Source organism: Amblyomma americanum, chromosome 3, assembly GCF_052857255.1.
Source record: "Amblyomma americanum isolate KBUSLIRL-KWMA chromosome 3, ASM5285725v1, whole genome shotgun sequence".
Classification (NCBI taxonomy): domain Eukaryota; kingdom Metazoa; phylum Arthropoda; class Arachnida; order Ixodida; family Ixodidae; genus Amblyomma; species Amblyomma americanum.
Genome location: NC_135499.1, coordinates 131,435,493 through 131,450,934, shown reverse-complemented (window position 1 = coordinate 131,450,934; position 15,442 = coordinate 131,435,493). Strand labels below are relative to the sequence as shown.

The following is a 15,442-nucleotide window of genomic DNA, read 5'->3' as shown; positions in this document are numbered from 1 at the left end:
ATTTTTTTTATTTTTTTACCCCTTGTTTCGGGCACACACTGGCGGGCACTGCTCGAGGAAGCAGCCGTTCCAGGCCGCAACGACCTTCTCCGCGGGTCGCCCCGTTGCCGTTGCGAGGGAGTCCGGCGTAATGAAGACCAAGAGCACTGGGGGCTTTCGCCGTGCGCGAAACTTGGGACCACGCGCTTCACTGCTTCGGGTCGTCGACGTCGCGACATGCACTTGCGGGTAATGGATGTCTCCGTTTTGTCGAAGTCCGGCCTCCTTCCACGGCTCTTCTCGGAGCTAAACTCGCAAGAACGCACACAAACACCCGCGCAAACAAACACTCACACAAACACGCAAGCGCCCACAGAGACACGCGGACTGAGCAATAACAGTGTTTCATACAAGCGCGAGCGCAGTTTTTTTTCCTCTCCATTTTGTTTTTTTTTTACGCCTTATGGTGACGACGTGGGGCGACGAATGCAGCGCAGCGGCTTTGTTTACACGGCCTACTTGTCATAAGCAGCGGCCTTAATGGACAAGCTTTGCTCGGGGAAGTTTTTCTACGTTCGCTTTTGTCCTAGCATGGCGATTTCGCGTTTCCGCCTTTGCGACGCGAGCGGCGATGTTTAATGGTCTCGCTCTCTTACGCGGGTTATCCCGGTTTGTTTGTTTTGTTTTCTTTCTCTCCTGTTAATTTGTGTAGCAGCCTTATTTTCGTTGGCGTCGCCTAGAGTTTTGTACCACAACGTCGGTGTAGCGAAATGATATGCGTTGTTGTCGCTAACGTCGTTGTTTGCCCAGAGAGAAACGGGAGAGAAGTGGCGCTTGTATGCTGCATGCAACGTCATCCGGGCTTTATGTGGAGGGGAGAGAAGTTGTGCCGAAAAACAAAACGTGCGAAAATGATTATTTTGACCCGCCGCGGTGGCTCAGTGGTTAGGGCGCTCGGCTACTGATCCGGAGTTCCCGGGTTCGAACCCGACCGCGGCGGCTGCGTTTTTATGGAGGAAAAACGCTAAGGCGCCCGTGTGCTGTGCGATGTCAGTGCACGTTAAAGATCCCCAGGTGGTCGAAATTATTCCGGAGCCCTCCACTACGGCGCCCCTTTCTTCCTTTCTTCTTTCACTCCCTCCCTTGTCCCTTCCCTTACGGCGCGGTTCAGGTGTCCAACGAATATGAGACAGATACGGCGCCATTTCCTTTCCCCCCTAACCAATTATTATTATTATTATTATTGCGAAAATGATTAAGGCTTATCGCTCTCCGTTCATTTAGCGGCTTGACCTACTTTGGCGTTTTATACTTTGCGCGTGTTGTTTCTTGTTGCCGAAACTTGCGAGCGACTTTGGTTGTGCGACGTCTTGAAAGAAATGAAAAAAAAATATTTCTATATGGTGAATCCTCGGCTTGAACGCACTGTTAGTTTGTGTAGAATTTTACTTTCACCATGTCAAACGCGTCGAAACACTTGCAAGAAGAAAGCAAAACTTTCCACGACAAATATGCTCTCTTTCCTTGTAAACACGTCGTCATTAATGGACTCATTTGCTTCTTATCGATCTCTTGAATATCGAGCAACAACGTCACGTCGTCTTTATCCTTTGTGGGACAATAGCTTGCAGAGTGACGCCAACATCAGTGCCATTCCTAACTCGCTATTGGTTTCTTACGAGCACTGCATAACTCTTCCGCGTTTAACTCTAATGGACTAGGATGCCTTTTGCTAGGATAACTTTTCCTTCTAAAGGGCCTTTACAAAAAGATATCACATCAGCGCAAGTGTCCTGTGAACTTCACACATCCTGTTGCAGACAGAGGAATTGCGCGAACAGATGAACAAAAAGCTTTGTTCGAATTTTTTACTCGTTTCATTTTTACACCGCATTGTCTATCAGCGCTGTGCAATATCCTTCCCTGCCACGTGCGTGGCGGTTTTATTTTTTCCCGTAAAATTCTCACAGAAGTGAAATGCAGCCCAAAAAGGAGCCCAAATGCAACAAAAAACGCGGTGTCCACCTTTTCCCTGCACAAATGTGTTACCAACCCATGTCCATTCCACGCTAAGAGAGGCACTGCTGCTCCAACAAAATTCTTCCGCACGGCGGCGAGATAGCTATGTCTATTTAAAGAAAGACACGTGGGTTCCATCGCCTGTAGCCAGCTACGAAAGACGGCTGTCACGTTTATCGTTCAGCTTTACCAAAGTTAGCGCGTTCCTACGCCTCTTACGCTGCGGCGAGTCCCGGCTGGCGGCTGTGATTGGGCTCCTCATCTCGGGTGTCTTTGTATATTTGCACTTCGCTCCTATGTCCACATCTTTCCTCCTCATCACATCCCTCTCTGCTTCCCCCCCCCCCCCCCCCACACACACACACCAGTGCAGACTAGCAAGCCACAGATTGAGTGCTGGTGCCGACTTTCTCAGCATTTCTTTGTAAATAAACCTGTCTCCCTCTTGTCAACTTACATGGGCAGCTGTGGTTGACTCAACTACCGTCCAAAAACTGCGTTCGCCGTACGCCGAAACGCTAAATTTAGCCTTTTCAATCTTCTCTGGAGAGAAGCGCAAATCTCCTTCAGGCGCCCTGAGAGCTTTGCGGTATCGACGATAGTTTTTTTTTCTTTTTTTTTCGTCGTGTTAGAAGCAGGAGTTGTCCATACTCTTTTTGAGCGTGGTGACATTGTACGCCTTTCTTATAACGCGCTCAGGCGGTCGGGGTGTTGGAGACTAAACACAGCTCTCTATTATCCACACCCGTCCAGAGAGACATGGCACCAACCAGTGAAGAGCGATGGAGGAAAAAAAAAAAAGAGGTTAAGGGCATAACTCGTGCCCTGTTTTCTATTCGTTCTATTTCGGTCCGCGCGATGGTGCTGAATTCGTGGCAATAATCTACGCGCAGTCTTTTAGTTTACTTATTTCCAGTCGCTTGTTATACTGTTATATCGCCGTCTGCGGTCTGTTGCAGCGTTTTGTTGGCGTATTGTGTTGTTTTGTGTGTCGCTAAATTACATGCAAGTTCGCGAGCACTTTCACCCGCCTCCAAAGCGAGTTGCAGCAGGCGTCGAAGCCAGGCACTACGTACCCGCTGCAGGTACATTTAGGTCAATAATAATAATAATAATAATAATAATAATAATAATAATAATAATAATAATAATAATAATAATAATAATAATAAACAGACCAGCTAGTGAACTACTTTTTATAAAAGGAGTGCACTAGATGAGAACGAACTTGCTTCCTTTTTTACGCCTGTTTACGCGCATTCGTGTTTAGAGTGAAAGAGGCAGGCACGAAAATGTAACCGAAGACCGAAAAATTGGCATTTTGATCGAACGATATTCTTTGCTGCTGTTTCTTTTTTCGTCTGACCAAATATCTCACATTTGTGTCCCTGCTTATTTGTGAAAGCGTCTGCAGATGTTAATTTTTTTTTTTCGCCTGCATGTGTGCCTACTATCATCGTCATCGTGAAAGCAATGCAAAACAACCGCAGCAGCTAAAATGTCGAAATGATGGGCGGCTCTTCTGAAGAAAACCTGCGAGGTTGCTCCGAACTCTAGAAAAAACTCTCGCAAAAAGATTTCCCTCTGTTGGCTTTGGCCGGGTTATGAAGAATTAACGTAGAACTGCATCGACATTTTGCTGAGTAAAACGACGTAGTGATTTCTTTTTCGTTTTTCGTCCGAAAGAAGGAACAAAACAGAGACAAAAAAATTGAGCCGCCTTGTCACGTGGCCGTTTAATGCGCATCAATACAACAACCACAACAAAAAGGAAGACGCATTTGTCCTTTGCGACGACGCACTGCCACACGGAAGTACAAATTATTTTTGCATCAACTCATCCTAGCAAAAATTCAGTTTGTAATATATGGGGGTTTAACGTCCCAAAGCGACTCAGGCTGTGAGGGATGCCGTAGTGAAGAGCTCCAGAAATTTCGACCACCTGGAGTTCTTTAGCATGCGTTCACATCGCACAGTACACGGGCCTTTAGAATTTCGCCTCCATAGAAATTTGACCGCCGCGGCCGCGATCGAACCTGCGTCTTTAGAGTATGCAGTTTAGCGACTGAGCCACCACTGAGCCACCGCGGCGGCCATAGCAAAAGTGTCAACTCGACACATGTTCGAGTAAGCAACTGTTGAGATATGAACTGATGCCACACTACGCGCCGTGCTCGGCTTATGACCAGATATGTAGCAATTAGCAGCACGTATACATAGAGATCCCTGTGAAGAACCTGTGCCGTGGTTGTTGCTCGTTGGCTGAGATATAAATATGTTAGCGTATCATTGCAATGGACTATAAGTTCATTTCAGTACAGCTTTGCATGCTGGTATGCGTTATACCCCAATGTTAAGTTAAATCTTCGTTATTCCAGGCAGAATCTAATATATAGTTGCGTTTGGTGCTCTGTTGGCCTCGAAAACAGGTAATATGAGCTCAGAGTTGAGTTAATAAGGGCTATAGAGTTTCTTATTGAGCATACACTGGTCTGATGCGCTAGTAGATATGGTTCGCATTTAGAAGAAGTGGTTACGAAAGAAGGCTTATATAAAGCACAAAGCATCTACTCAGGAATTAGCATTGCCTGATGTCGCGCTGTCGCTTGCTTTACGGTTCGGCCTAATGGAACTGCAGAGATTTCTCAACGCACGAAAAACGCTTTGCATCAATTCACCCTGTTGCTTATTCTTTTTTTTTTTATTACGCACAAAATGGAAGAGCGCTGTACCTGTCCTTAAACTATAGAGCATATACAATACTCTCCTACTGGGTCTGGTACGCGCCATATTTTTTTTTAATTTTTTATCCTGCACGTGCTGTCATGGAAGATAAGTACCACATTTTTTGGAATGCGCCAATCATAATGCACGAAAAGCAACGCTTCGAAAAAAAAATTGCCCTTATCGACATTCTCTTTTTGCATCGTGCTGTCGTGCTTTGCTTCACGTATTTGTTTCTGACTTCTAACCCAGAGAAAATTCATGCAGGAAATTTTTCTTCTTTTTTTCATGACCTGGCTTCACGGTGCCGGCACTAGACAGTGAATATATAGCGGTAATACGTATTCTGACGTTTAATTTTTTTAGTGAGCAGGATGCTTTATTTCCGCTTGACTCTGCCACAGTCACGAACATCGAGGCGTTTTTCTTTCATTGTTTTAGCGCGGTATTTTCCTTTAATTTTTTTTATCGTGGCCTTCCAGCTCATCTAATGCATTGCCCGTCATTTATTGCGCGGGAACGGGCTCCACGATACGGTTGGCATTAGCATTTTTCCGCCGCCAGGGTGCGTGTTTGCTGTAGGCAGTTGAGGATTCTGAAAATGCCGGGTTTTGGGCGAGAGCGTGCTCATCTCGGTTAAGAGTACACTTTTCAGTTCAAAAATTGTAAAAAAGAAAGCAGGAGTTAAGGTTAGGTGTTTTTCAAAAAAAAAAAAAACCCGGGGTCAACAACAACACCAACGCTGTTCTCGGCATAGACATGTCCAGAACGGTGGCAGCTACAGCGTGCATAGGACCATATCATTCCACGGAACTGGAATAATGGGAGATGCCTATCTGTTTTCAAACGGTGCCCCTGAAAAATGTTTTCTTGAAATCTGCTTTATGCTTGAACGCAAAACAAAACATATAAGAAGCAAGAAAATCCAAAAATTTCTATTTGTTCCACTTTACAAAGGTCTCGCAGAAGTAGCTTTAGCGTAGATCCAATGCGAGCCAGTCTCTTTGACGCTAATGTCGTTTGCTCGTTTGTATTTGTGTTTTTTTTTGTAGGGCCATTGAGTCAGAGCAAAGCCGTGCATCCAGTGCGAGAGCACACGCATTTTTTGAAACCAAGGCTGCTAAAAATAGCTTCGGAGTGACGACGCTTTTCATCACGATAGCGCGGAAAATAACGAACGAATAAGCAAAAAATAAGTCTCCACTGCGTCCCCGACGTACGGCTGTTTATTTTCGTTTGCCAAACGATCAAGTGGCGGCATATTTTGCTTGGAGAGTTTATTTGTTCATTTCGGTCTGCACTTCTCTTTTTTTCTCTCTCTCTCTCGATCCTCATTGAGCACGAGTAAGGAAGAGTTTTTCAATGATACTGAGAAGATGAAGACCGACAGTTTTCTTATTCGCTTTTTTATTATCTGCGGGTTTGCTGCGGAGATCATCAGGAGGAAACGGAATCAATAATCGTACGGGGTGCAGAATAAGGTGCATTTTTGCGTTTTGTTTTTAATTTCTACGTATGGGGACATTAAGCATACGTAAGGATGCGTCAGCACCTTGCTGCCAGTTCGCATTTAGCCGAAGAGCACTGAAAGAACCCAGCACGTTAAAAAAAAAAGAAAACGCACATAGGTCGGGATCTGACTGCTTATTTTTACCGACTGTATTTCGCTGCTCATGTTTCAACTGTACAGGGGCGACCTACCGGCTTATTTCAAGTACACTTCTTCAAGGGTGAATCACTTATTAGGACGTATGAATCACTTATATATCTTGACTAGAAATATTCCACCAGTTGGGTGGCAACTCAATGTTGACTGAACATTGCAAAAGTACCCGAAATTCAATGAGACGTAGGAAAAACGGAGCTTAGTTGTCAGTGCTAGCGTGCAGCACACTTCTGTGTTCGCAGAATAATAGAAACACAGAGGTTGTCTGAGATTATTTCGCTGAACATTTTCGGTTTTCGAAGAACAATCGGGGCTGCGTAACCTAATACGACCTCTTCTCCGCTGCCAGCCTTCTTGTACAGGCGCAGTAGCAATCAAGTCTGTCCGTGTGCACAATTTCTGAGCTCCTTAATTTCTGCGGCTTATTACTAATCGTCTCGCTTTTGCGGTATTGATCGCGGTGTTTTGCTCCCTCATTACTCCTTGCGGCGCCTTCATACACAGCTGTGGTTACGGCGAAGCTTGTACGTTTTTCCCGGTATTCATGAAATGCAGTAATTCACGTGTGCCCGCCTAAGCTCTAAATACAAACAGCGGCAAGCGTGGACGTCTAAAATAGCGCTCTTATTGTGAGGAATCGCACGCAGTTAAAACATCGACTTTGCCAGTTCCGGGTGCGCGAACGTGTGATTTCATTTCCAGTTTTTTTTTTGCCTTCTTATCGGGCAGTGCGAGCGGCAGTGACCCTCTATTTTGAGTTGACTGCGTAGGCAGCCTGTCAACGTCGCCATAGCGTGTCCGGGACAAAACAAAAACAAAAACAAAACAAAAAGAAACTAGAACAGCAGGGCGGCGGAAGCGCGAAGTTTGTCCTTGCAGCCGTTTCCTGTTCACTGAGTGAGTCGAGCCGCTTGCAAGCTCCGCGAAATCCTTTATATATAAATAGTGCATGTAGGCGTGTGTATACATACATACCACCGTTGGCGAAATCGCCGCAGTAGGCGAGATTTTCGCCGGCGTTTCCGTCCCACGCTGCCACCGAGAAAGTCGGGCTGGCACCGTCCGCACACGTTCCCTTTAACCCGTGGGCGGGAAACCGAATCGCCGCTGCCTCTGCGCTCGCACTGTCCGCGCTGAGCCTCATTTGTGTTCCAGCGTGGACGCGACGAGGGTCTCGGGTCACCGGATCCGCTCGGACGTGCTCCGCGGGTGCTTCGTGGCGCAGTGCCGCACGGCTGAGCGTGCGCCACGGTCGTGACAGTCCCTGTGTGTATACCGCACTACTGCCTCGGGCTAGGAGGGGGGGGGGGGGGGGTGCTCTTTGTGCGGTGTCCGTGGGTGTGAAGGTTCGGGATAACAAAGGCTGCTGGGCAGAGCGAAAGTAAGCAGCTTTTTAAAGAGAGCAGCTATATAGACGATGGGACGTGACGTCCTTCGCTTAACGCGGACAGATGAGAGATTCCTGCATTGATGGTAACCGGAGATGCGGTCGTGGTGACACATACATGCAGCAACATACGTGGGTGGGTGGGCGGGTTGGTTTACGAGGAAGTCGTAGCAACTACTTCACCCAGGGTGGACATCTCAGCCGCACCGCGAGGGAAGGGAAATGAAGGAGAGCTTCAAAGAAGGGAGAAGTATAGACGTACTGCAAGGCCACTCAAATGATTTGGACCAGCTGTTCACTTTCTTCTAACTTAGATTAGATTTGAGGCGATGTTGACATCCTTTACCGGACACAGCTGTTCACTGCCTCGTTTATTAGCGCGTACTGCCGGAAATGGTTAGAAAGCGAACAGAGTTTAAGTTATTTGCCGAGTTAAAGTGTGAGGCTTTACTGGAGTCTTCAGCCTAGGTTTCGTGCTCACATTTATTTCGTTTTTCTGTTCAAGGAAACGTAGTATATTTTGACGAACGTTACAAGGGTAAACGGCTTTAAGCACTGGCGTTGTTCGTACTCACCATCCGTCAGACATGAGCTCACGGAAGCTCGCTGTTTGTGCAGCGGGGAGATCTAGTCGATCTACTGCAAACAGTGCAGAATACCTTGCCTTTTACAAGTATTCGACGCTAGCGACCAGCGTTCGTGAATCTTTGAATTGCTATACAAGTCAAGTTCATCAACTAAGAGCTCGATTTCCGAACGCGCGCGTTCCCGATGGGAGGGAGTGCTGGGTGGAGAAGAGTAGAGTCGCGCTCTTTTGTGCAAACCGTGGTCATGTTAATGCGTGGCTACGGAAAAGGACTAATTTTTTTTTAATAATTTGCTGAGCGACCGGTGACAGCCCGTCTTCAGCCGTGGCAAATTTTCTAAAATCGATTTCCGGGAAGGTACGCGTGAGCATACATCCTTTGTAGGTGTCTAGAGCTCATAACGCTTTGTGCAAACTGGTCATTTGATTTCATTCATGAAACCACGGCCTGAGGGCTGGACTCAAATAGGCGGCCGTGCACTGCAGCTCATAGTTACCCTAAGAGAGAAGGCTAGGACAAGGAAGTAAGTGGTGCAGCAGTATCATGGTACGTTTGGGAGGAGTTACCAGTTTGTAAATACGCCCCTTTTGAGAAAGTCTGGGAAATTGATACAGTGTCCAGCCCATTGCTCTAGGCTGTTACGTATTCTTCCCCTTCTTGTGGCACTCCAAGAAAAAGTCATCGGTGTCAAGTAGCGTAAAGGGCTCTACAGTCAACTTTTTCTCTCTTAGTAGGTGATTTATTTCTCTTGACGTGTCAAACTGCTTCACGATTTTCTAGTAGCTTTCTATTGACAAGAGTATATATAAAGTAACTATCTACCAGCTTTGTATTAACAAATGCGCATAGAATGTAAAAGTTAATTTTTGGTAATTTTCTATTGAGAGGACCACATACAAAAAAGTAACCGTCTGCCAACTTTGTATTAAAAATGTTCACAAAGTTAAAATAATCCGGATAGAATCAATAGAAAGTTAATACAAATTCTAAAGAAAGTTAACCATTTTTGTAAGGGAATTTCCTCCAGCCAATGGGCAGATTTTATGAACGACGGCATATTTTCTTCGTGATGACGCTTATAATGCTGTCGAATTAAAACGCCATCGTTTATTAATCTTCTTCATTCCGAAAGGACAGATTTCATGGGACCCCTTCATTATGCGGTTCATCAAGAATACAACGAATATTCTCGACCACGCTTTTATGCCACAGAACCTCTCGCTTGAGCGGTGTAGGCAAACGGTCAAATGCTGACAACGCCTGAACCATTTCAAACTAAGAGCCGCAGCATTTTTTGTGTCGTTAAGCCCGCAATGTCTGAACCTGTATGTACGAACGTATCTGCATGTATGAAAGTACCTGCAACGCCAGGAAACTTTGCACCAGATGAGCGTGTCATTGCGATATAGGAGCGGATATTTAATGGATAACTCTATCTTTGCTTTATGCAAAGAACAAAAAAACGCATCATGCAGCACGGGCTCGAGGAAATTTGCGTACGACACGAATACGGAAACAGTTCTGTGCAAAAAAAAGGCCAACCGCGGACCCAAGCACAAACTTTCGGCTTCATCAGCTTTTTGTTCTTTCTGTAAAGCACGTCGGCTAAACTTTGCCGTTATTGCTTCACGTTCAGTCTACAGGGAGTGATAGACGACCAGCAAGCGTTAGGAAGACGTTCCGTGCGTCAGCGCTGGCGTGTTCAAACGCGAGATAAGGCAAACTAAAGAGATAACACGTCTGGTCTGACGAGGCAGTGTGTTCTCCACTGAAACCCGCCCTCAGACATGAAACTTTATTCTGTCGCGCCAGTGGATTGTGATTCCTTTTCGTGATTCTTGTTCCCTGAAATCAGTTCGCCCAAGAGAATAGAAAATACAAGAATCAACGGAAATGCTCGATTCACGTTATCTCTTGTGACGGCTTTCTCGTAAGGTCTCACCGCGATAGGCGGCAATACGACGCAAGAATAAACAACAGCCAAACTCTCTGCAGGAAACAGTACGAGAGTTTTGGTAGACGCAGTTCTCGCTGTTCTTTGTTCAGTTAACTGTCGTGGTGTCAGGACGTCGGCAAACTCGTTACGCAACACTGAGGGTGAGGGAAAGAGGGGCGGGCGCCTGGCAACAGACGCTCATTTTTCATTTCCCCTAGCCTGCATTCGCAGTCCCGGAGAGTTCCCGGAAAGCTTCCGCGGCAGCTGCCGTGCGGAGCCAGTCGAGACTTGCTTTCCCGGCACGAATATCTTACTCTCTTCAAGAAGTCGCCTTGTCCTTTTCATTTTTTTTGTTTGTTTGGGCACGCGTCGGCGGCTGCGGCTTAATATATAAACCGTATTAAACGCGCGCTCCCGGTCAGAGGCTGGGATGGACAGCTCGGAAAGAATGTACTTGCTTTCTTCTCCAACATATACGTCGCTCTCTGTCAGTCCCTCTGCTAGCTGCCCGTTCCACTTGCGGCGTAATTGAAACAGTGGTGAAAGATACCCCGAGAAGATATGAAAGAAAGATGGAAATCTTGGTTTAGCCCATGTATTCACCTGCTGGATTCTATTAGTGTATACGCTATTAGTGTATACGAAGTCAGTTTAAGAGTCAGGAGCACTTAAATAATAGAGGCAGAGAAAAAAAGGAATATCTCGTCTGTCCGCGATGTCGTGTAGTTATTATATCAAACGCGTGGAAGGCTTGAGCAGCACTATGGGAAAGGAACTCGGTGAGTTGCGGAATTAGCCTGTACTATAGGTTATACGCACGAAAGGGAGATTAAAATTAGCAGCACATCATTGACGGGCGAGTTCCTTTCACGGTTGACATGATTGTTAAAGCAGATGTGGGCGCCAGCAAATAGGTCCGCTGCCACTACTTGCCAGTTCATGCGCAAAGCTGCCGCGCGCAAACTTTGGAAAGAGCTTGTAGCACTACACAGGACACCTTTGTAATTGCAGAGAGCTAGACACCTAATGAAGGACACTCTCGGCGTAATTAGACGCGGGACACTCACAGCATGGTAAGACGCTATCCTCAAGCGCAGTATTGCACACTTTGCACTGAAAAACTCTTGTTCCAAAAAAAGGTTTTAGAGAAAAGAAGAGAGAAGAAAAAAATTACATGTCAGTTACGAGCTGGTAACAGTAGTAGCTGGGCTTATGATGATTAGGAAATATGATAGCTGATATATTAGAGGGGATAGCCTAATCACTAGGGCCCTGCTGCTGTGGCCCAGTGGTTACAGCATACGCATCGTATTCAGGAAGCCCTGGGAGGTGCGCGACATGTTGGGCTTCTATGTCGGAGGTTCACTTTTACCAGTGGGTTAATAATAATAATAATAATAATAATAATAATAATAATAATAATAATAATAATAATAATAATAATAATAATAATAATAATAATAATAATAATAATTGGTGTTGGGGGAAAGGAAATGGCGCAGTATCTGTCTCATATATCGTTGGACACCTGAACCGCGCCGTAAGGGAAGGGTAAAGGAGGGAGTGAAAGGAGAAAGGAAGAGAGAGGTGCCGTAGTGGAGGGCTCCGGAATAATTTCGACCACCTGGGGATCTTTAACGTGCACTGACATCGCACAGCACACCAATGGGTTTCCGGAAGTGCAATTTTACTCTTGGGTTCCTGGAGTTTGGCCTGCGGACGCCGACGCCAACTGCAAAAAACTGAGGAAAGAGCTAGGAACAGCTAACGCTCTAACCACTAGGCCACCGCTGTGGAACCCTTGGGGTTAGACTACCCGCAACGTACGCGGGAGGTGCGTGGCTCGTTGGTGGGAGGTGCATTTTTATCGGTGGGCGCTTGGCGGTGGACTGTGCGGACGGTGCCGCCCACACACTCTAGCCGATACTAATGTGCTGCCACACATCGACGACTGATCAACCCTCCCGTGCGCCTTTTAGCCACCTCGCAGTACTTCCGGTAGAAAAGTCACAGAGGAAGCACTAAGAAGCGCACGTCTTGCCAGCAACTTTTGTTCGTGATGATTTTTGAATTTTACTAGATCATCAGTCTCTCCTCATCTGCAGGCAGTGTCTAAATAAACACAAGGAAGTTTCTCATGAAATTACTCTAGTGAACTGTGAGATGTTCTGGGATTGCTACTCAGTCGGCTCAGGCATTGCCACATCAAGAGGAGCCAAATCAAGCAGCGGCGATATACCGAGTGCAGCTCCAAAAGGTCCTTCGACACGTGACAATAGATGATGATGATGATGATGGATTTTTATGGCGCAAGGGCATCTATGGCCAAAGAGCGCCATGGCACAAGGTATTTTTCAAATTCTCAAGGTGGGGTCGAAGACCCATTTCCCAAGCATTTCACCCTAAATAAGCCGAGCACCAGACCAGGGGAACGCTTTTACCCATTGTATCGCTGGTGGGTACCCGGCGGCACTGGGGATCGAACCCCGCACCTCCCGCATGCGAGGCGGATGCTCAACCACTTGGCCACCTCTGTGGTTTGACACGTGACAATAGCCTGCACACAGTCACCTGAGTTACAGGCTTTACATTTCCTTCGCACTGGTCGTACTACTGCTGTCGACGGAGAAGCAGCTCGGAGACGTTGAACGGTTGCATCTAATAAATAAGTCAAAGCTGGATAAACCTCCAGGAAGCCCCGCAGGGACCCCTGTAGTGAATGGTCTGCGGGATGACCCTTCGCCTATAACGGTGTCCAACGACAGAGACCGTTGCTGCCGCCAGCGGGCGAGGCTTTCGCCGGGCTACTGCGCAGCTGGCGCGTCGGGGCGTTTCCGTTTTCACATCACTCACACTGCCCCTCGCAAGCCGACATGCGTGCGGCTTCTGTTGCTGCTGCTACTTCGTCCGCTGCTCCGTCCCTCCGCCAGCCTTCACCCTTCGCTCACCGGATTCCCAAGATGGATGCCCAGTACAAGGGAGCTCGTGTTTACGCCGCAGTCATACAAGTGTCCTTGTCTGACGGCAGCGGCTCTCAGCTCCGGTTGCTCACGGGTGTACACCCGATATCCTTATTGCCTCTCGCTATTCTCTGTCTACGGTACCCACCTACGGGGCAGAAACGTGGAAGCTAACGAAAAGGGTTCAGCTTAAGTTAAGGACAACGCAGCGAGCCATGAAAAAAAAAAATGATAGGTGTAACGTTAAGAGATAGGAAGCGGGCAGAGTGGGTGAGGGAACAAAATAGGGTTAATGACATCCTAGTCGAAATCAAGAGGAAGAAATGGGCTTGGGCAGGGCATGTGATGCGAAGGCAAGATAACCGCTGGTCCTTAAGGGTGACGGAGTAGATTCCAAGAGAAGACAAGCGTAGCAGGGGGTGGCAGAAGGTTAGGTGGCTGGATGAGACTAAGTTTGCGGGCATACGGTGGGCGCAGCTGGTAAAGGGCAGGGTTAATTGGAGAGACATGGGAGAGGTCCTTTCCCTGCTGTGGGTGAAGTCAGGCTGATGATGATGATGATGATTCTTTATATTTAGGGAAGTGGTGTGATAGGAGCTTTTCATGCGATTCTTTCATGCACAGCCGTTTTCTGTTTTCATCGTCGAAACGCGGGAACCATTTTGATGCTTCTCGCATTTTCCCTTCGTCTCGAGGAAGTGAACTGTAAAACCCTAACAATGGCGCATGCAAAACTAAACTCTCGCCACATTTTTACCATAGCACTTCAAGGCTTTATCTGCGCTGTCGGAAACACTTTAAGGCTTTGCTTGTGGAAAGCAGTGGTTGAAAAAGAGGAACGGGAGTGAGGGGGCGCAATTGTTACGAGCAGCATTTTCGCGAGGTGTCCACCAACAGCTATGTGAGGAAGTTTTTCCGGAATAAGAGGCGTTGCCGATGGCGCAAACGGCGACGTTGTATAGGCCGTAACCAAAATCTCGCCTGTTCACATGCTGCGCATAGAACCTGCGCATCGGAATCAGCGCTCTGACTGGACCGAAGTTCGGACGTTAGCTGAATGTCATGCCACCAGCGGCATCCGGACTATCTGCTAAGGAAAAGTTTAGGGTGCCGCCAATCACTTGTTGTCCAGCTCATAAGAGGCGTAGAAGTAGTTAATATCGGTGAAGCGGCCACGGGGCACAGCCGGGTTTTGGAATGAAGGTTTGGAACAAGTATGATCAAATTTTCGACAGGCTGTGCGCTAAATAGATGTTCACTGGAAAAAGAGGGGTAGAGACGACAAGATAGAAGTGCAGCCTTTCAAAAATGAACGTATACCTACTAGCTCGTCAGAAAGCATTACAATAGTATGATCAAAGAGGTGTGGTATTTTAAACGGTCTAGGTAGACCAAGAGGTCATGCACTCAGTGGGCGCAGTTTTGTTGGTGTGGCACAACTGTTGCTATTACTTTGCTCCAGCGGGAGAACGAGTGGCGTAAGACTTTTTGTACCTTGTTTGCCAAAGGTAACCAAGCAATGAACTTGTTTCTTACCTGTGTAATGAAGCACTTATGACTCTTTTACGCTCTAAACCTACGTAACGTAATGGGAGCCCTTGTTCTCACATTTTGAGATCTTTTGATCTTTAGTTGGTTTCTTCTAGCGGTACGTCTTAAGACGCTGCACTTTGTCGAGTCTTTGACCTTGCATGGAGTAAAGCTTGAAGTAGCGGAATGACTCAAAAAGTAAAAGCCCGCTGTGAGCTGAATAGTTTTTGCGCATGCACGTCAGCGTAATGAAATTCAAGCGCCCTATTCACCGCTTTTCACCATCGTTAAGGAAGTTCCCATCGTCAGTAATATGCGGGTACACTGGGCCACTAAGAGGAGTGGGCAGACGCACGGCTAGAACTGCGTGTCGGACTATGGAAAATTTTTTCTCTTTCTCTCTCATTCTCTTGCATGGCAGTACAATTTCCAATTATGAATTTTTTTCTCACAATCGCTAAACCTCTGCGTATTCGCGTTTGCTACCTTTCGTCTTTTGTGCCTTCATCTCAGCTTTTTTCCCCCGTTTATTTGCGTGTCATTAGGCTGCGGCGCGCGTTATCAAAGAGAAAGCAATAACCGCGGGCCCTAGGCCCTTTGGCTGCAGGAGACTTTTCATGTTGAAATGCTTGAAACATTCAAATCTTTTGAGAA

The 15,442-nt window shown here is 46.9% G+C and overlaps 1 protein-coding gene across 10 annotated transcripts in view; it reads left to right on the top strand.

The window, feature by feature from the left end:
• Epac (Exchange protein directly activated by cAMP) overlaps positions 1–15,442 on the top strand; it is a 296,847-nt gene that overhangs the window by 215,538 nt on the left and 65,867 nt on the right. The window lies entirely within an intron of this gene.